The following is a 5781-nucleotide window of genomic DNA, read 5'->3' as shown; positions in this document are numbered from 1 at the left end:
CAAAAGCCGAGGAGAGATCCATGAATGCTAGAAACACGGACCCCTCCTTGGCCACGGTGTATTTGGAGATGAGCAAGTGCAAGTTAGCGCACTGTTCAATGGTCCCTTTTCTTTCTCTAAAACCATATTGGATCTCAGACAACCTACCACAGCTCTCAACATTTTCCCTCAACCTAGATAAAAGGACTCTACCTAAGATCTTTACAGATGAATCCAAGAGGGATATAGGCCTATAACAGCCGGGATCATCCCGCTGGCCTTTTTTTAAAATAGGGACGATGGTGGAGGTGTCCCATGAGGCAGGTGCTGGGTTGCCATTGACTGCATTGAACACATTTGCCAAAACCTCTGCCCACAATTTTGGTGAACACATAAAAAAGTCAGCAGGGACTCCATCGGGACCGGGTGCCTTATGCTTTGTAGTAGCCAAGATAGCTTTTTCCACTTCTTGATAGTTGAAAAGGATGGGACGGGCGGCTAAGGTTGCCAACGGAACACCTTTGATTGCTTCATCATTATCCCCGTATACATTTTTAAAATGAGACAACCATTTTTCGTCAGGGATAACACAGTCCATGGATTCGTTATTGTCATCTGAGAAGAAGGGCTGTATAATAATCTCCCAAAATTTCCTACTATCCTTCAGGACTGCCACTGAAAGGAGATTTTCCCACGCTTCACGTTTAATGGTGTCCTTTCATTTTTTTACCGCTAGCTTATAAATTTTCCTTAGTCTGGTGATCTCATCTTTTACCCTAGGAATATTTTTTAGGGCTGCCAACAGTAATCTGTGAGCTTTAGAACATGCTGAGTCAAACCAGCACTTATTTCCTCGGGTTCCTTTTTTTAGCTTAACTAAAAGATCCTGTGACACCTGCCCACATATTGCCTCGAATGCCTCTACAATTTCTTGGCCCTGGGCACAAGGATTTTTGCAAATCTCGACCTGGTCCTTGATCTTAAGGACATTTTCTGCATAGAATTTTTCCGGGACCACCTTTGCCCATTTCACTCGCCTGCCTTGGTCAGAAGTCCTCAGGGGGTGAACGGGCCTTGCTATCATTGGGGGTAATCCCATGTGAACTCCCCAAGCCACTTCGAGTACTACCGGGTTATGATCGCTAAAATGTGTTTGTACCGTGCGATAGGCAATGACCCGGTTTAAAATACCTTGGGTAACAAAGATGTAATCTATTATTGTACCTTGGTGGACACCGGTGAAAGTTGGCAATCTGGGGCCACCATCTGGTTCATGCAAATCGAAGTTAGCAAGAAAATCTTCTAACTCCTCACCCTCTGTAGTATGTTCGAAGTGGGGTCCCTCTAATCCTTCGTCCCCATCATCGCTACTTATCCTACAGACTAGGTTACACGGGTGAATGTTAAAATCGCCTAATAAAATATACTCTAAGTCATACTTGGTATTCTGGCTGGCTAGTTTTAAAATGCTATCTAGATTAGTGATATTACATCCTCTATGGTCACTGTTCCCTGAGTTGTAAAAGTTTATATATATGGTCCTGCTAGTGTTGTTGGTCACTCTTTCTACCATTAAGATGTTATGGGAATCGGTGCTAATCTGCCTACAACTTCCCTTCAGGTCTAAGGAGAACAGAATTAAAAGGCCTCCCTTAGCTCTCCCCATACGACTGGGGACAGCTGCTTTGGTAAAGCTGGTAAACCCATCCCACCAAAGATTGGCTGATGTGTCCCAGGTTTCCTGGAGAGCAATAATATGGTGGCCTAAAACAAAACTTGACCATGCCTTATCCTGTCGTTTGGCGTTTAGCCCCGCTATGTTCCAGCTTATCATCTTGCAAGAATCTATAGGTGTCTTAGGCTCTGAGTACCGCACCAATGCCCCTTCAGCTGCTCGTGACAGTTGGGTCCCTTCATTAGTTCCCACTTTCGAGAGGCTCTGCGGGTTATCACTGGCAAGGCTCTGATTCGCACAGTGCTCAGGCAGATTTAAAGTGGGGAGATGTTCATGTTTTGATGTGACTTGGTCTTCTTGCCCTATCTGAAAGATGAACTCGCTGGGATCTAAGCCATTAACAAGTTGACTGCTCTGGACTGGTGGCTGATCTAAAGCATCTTTTACCAAAATAATGTCCTCCATATGTCAGTCGCAGTCATTTAAATTGGATAAGACTCCATACCTATTCCCCATTTCAAATCCCCAGTCAAAAGGGGTGGCCTCCTGACCCCATCCGCTAGCTGTTGTGTTCCACATGGGTCGTGGGGTATTTGAACGCATCAAGAGCTGTTCATTTCCCGACCGGGCTATAAACCCATTTCCCTGACCTCTATGATCATATCCCGGGATGCTTGGTCCCCACCTGTCTATAATGGGCCAATTTAACCTAGGTGTTCTGGCAGTTGGCCCAGTTGGATAGTTACATTGCCCTGTACCAAGACTAATCATAGGATGGAAACGATCATTGTTATATCTGGGTCTAGTGTCCCCTCCCCAGTTAGTAACTCTTGTATTCCTTCTAGGTCTAAAGATGTTGGAGAAGGTTGCAACCTGGTTCTCACTATAAAAGAATTTCAGGGTAAGGGGGATTATGGAACCACTTCTTCGTTGAGGGGGAAAGATGTTGGCCAGGACGTTTGGGAGTACCTCTGCGTTAGCAAAGTTTAGTACTACGCAGTCCCCCTTAAACTTCTTTGGCTTGTTCCCAATCCATGGTACCCTCCTTATCATTACGATCTCCCCTGCTAGCTGGTCGGTCCCCTGGTATGCCATATGCATATTATTAGTGAGCCAGTGTAAAGCGTTATCTTTTAGTCCTTCAATAGATTCTATTTTGCCATGTGATAAAGCAGGGACATTGGCCAATACAAGTACTACTGGTGAGGCTTCCATGATGAATTGTGATGAGTCATCCCCTAAATGCAGTGGTGCTGGCACAACAGATGGTAAAGTGGGGGACTCTCTTACTGCTTCCTGGCTAGGCGCAGGTGGTGGTAGCTGCCCTAGCGGGATAGACTGTAGTTGGCCTTCCGTAGGACCTATGTCCGCACCAGTGTCCTCCTCAGCTATGGCTACTGGTTTAGTGACGTGAGTAACTAGATTCTCCAATTTGTCAGCCAACTTACTTTGTGACCCACCCATCTTTTTCACCTCAGCAGTTAATTTGTCTATTTTCCCAATCAATGGCTTAATGATAGTCCTGATTTTCATATCTATCATGTCTGAGATCATATTAAATAGGTCGTCGTCAATGCTATGTCTTAACTCATCGTCATCATCACACTCCACATTTTTCCCTTTGCGCCTAGGCGGTGTAATCGGCTTTTTTCTTCCTAGCTGTTTCCCCCCACGTTTTGGCTGAGATTTTCTACAAGTTCTCACAGCCCGTTTTACGGGCAACGAGGGTGAGGGAACTTCAACTACAATATTTTGCTGTTGGTCAGGGTCAAACACTGCATTTGTTGACAGGTCAACTAGCAGATCTGAGTTTTCATCATCATTACCGGTGTCTTGAGAATTAAGGTCCGGTATATATGTAGTGGGGTCTAGTGATGGTATGTCAGACATTGGTGCATTAGAAAAAGGACTCGCTGGGAGCAAAATTGGTGATTGGCTCAGACCTAGGGATTGCCTTCTTTCATTATTTATTTTATTGACCACTTGTACTAAGTAAGAATCTAGGGTGTTAACCGACTCTGTAGCTACAGGTGGCAATTTTCTAGGCATGTTTACAGCAGGATAAAGATGCTATCAGGAGTCTAAAAATGGCACTCAAAGAATTGACTACGGAAGCAATACACAGTACTAACAAGACGGGGGAGAAATACTACCATACAACCATAGGCAGATTCTTGCTCTAATCAGTTCATAGACCAAATGCAAACGGAAGCTAGGGTCCAAATCAAATATGAGATGACCTCTCAAACAACCAGCACTAAGTTCGCGTTGGCCTCAATTGGGTCACCAGCATATCAGAATAACTTTTCAGCAGGGTCCTACTTAGGTTCATGTAAGGAAGATCTAGTCCTCTTCTTTAACAGTAACCCCTCCTACCAATCCGGGTTCCTGGGCGATTCAGCAACGGGTCGAAAACCGTCTTCCTACTGACCCCCGTCTGGTAACCGGTGAAAGAATGGAGGGTAAAGATAGCTGGTATTACTGGCCGAAGAATGTTCAGTGACGATGTACAGCAATGATCCACAATATTTTTCCACAAAGGGTAAAGTACCTTAGCTGCTCAATTATGGAGATATCAAGGGGATGGCCTTGCCTGGCCTTTTCGTGCCTCTGAGGGCCACAGAGGGCCCGCCCTTTGCCCGGGCTTAGCCCCGGGCGTCCCGCTCGCGTCCCGCGTAGCTGGCCCGTGCTCTGTTGATAAGCGCCTCCTGGCGCGACGTCACAGTTGCGCGCCGCCGCGGTGCCTACCGGGAACTGTAGTCCCGGAGCGGCGGCGCGATTCTGGCAGCAAGTGACTCTTGGCCCCGGTGGCGGTGTCCTCCCAGCAAGGGACCTATGCAGCAGATGACTCTTGGCCCCGGTGGCGGCGTCCTCCCAGCAAGGGAGCTATGCAGCAGATGACTCTTGGCTCCGGTGGCGGCGTCGATAGAGGCGGGCAGTATGCAGACTCCTTTACTCCTGTACTCTCCCCCTCTCTGCCGGCCCGTGCGCTGTTGATAAGCGCCTCCTGGCGCGACGTCACAGTTGCGCGCCGCCGCGGTGCCTACCGGGAACTGTAGTCCCGGAGCGGCGGCGCGATTCTGGCAGCAAGTGACTCTTGGCCCCGGTGGCGGTGTCCTCCCAGCAAGGGAGCTATGCAGCAGATGACTCTTGGCCCCGGTGGCGGCGTCCTCCCAGCAAGGGAGCTATGCAGCAGATGACTCTTGGCTCCGGTGGCGGCGTCGATAGAGGCGGGCAGTATGCAGACTCCTTTACTCCTGTACTCTCCCCCTCTCTGCCGGCCCGTGCGCTGTTGATAAGCGCCTCCTGGCGCGACGTCACAGTTGCGCGCCGCCGCGGTGCCTACCGGGAACTGCAGTCCCGGAGCGGCGGCGCAATTCTGGCAGCAAGTGACTCTTGGCCCCGGTGGCGGTGTCCTCCCAGCAAGGGAGCTATGCAGCAGATGACTCTTGGCCCCGGTGGCGGCGTCCTCCCAGCAAGGGAGCTATGCAGCAGATGACTCTTGGCTCCGGTGGCGGCGTCGATAGAGGCGGGCAGTATGCAGACTCCTTTACTCCTGTACTCTCCCCCTCTCCGCCGGCCCGTGCGCTGTTGATAAGCGCCTCCTGGCGCGACGTCACAGTTGCGCGCCGCCGCGGTGCCTACCGGGAACTGTAGTCCCGGAGCGGCGGCGCGATTCTGGCAGCAAGTGACTCTTGGCCCCGGTGGCGGTGTCCTCCCAGCAAGGGAGCTATGCAGCAGATGACTCTTGGCCCCGGTGGTGGCGTCCTCCCAGCAAGGGAGCTATGCAGCAGATGACTCTTGGCTCCGGTGGCGGCGTCGATAGAGGCGGGCAGTATGCAGACTCCTTTACTCCTGTACTCTACCCGTCTCCGCCGGCCCGTGCGCTGTTGATAAGCGCCTCCTGGCGCGACGTCACAGTTGCTCGCCGCCGCGGTGCCTACCGGGAACTGTAGTCCCGGAGCGGCGGCGCGATTCTGGCAGCAAGTGACTCTTGGCCCCGGTGGCGGTGTCCTCCCAGCAAGGGAGCTATGCAGCAGATGACTATTGGCCCCGGTGGTGGCGTCCTCCCAGCAAGGGAGCTATGCAGCAGATGACTCTTGGCTCCGGTGGCGGCGTCGATAGAG

The sequence above is a fragment of the Lissotriton helveticus genome, chromosome 9, assembly GCF_964261635.1.
Source record: "Lissotriton helveticus chromosome 9, aLisHel1.1, whole genome shotgun sequence".
NCBI classification, from domain to species: Eukaryota; Metazoa; Chordata; class Amphibia; order Caudata; family Salamandridae; genus Lissotriton; species Lissotriton helveticus.
This window is presented reverse-complemented; position numbering follows the sequence as displayed.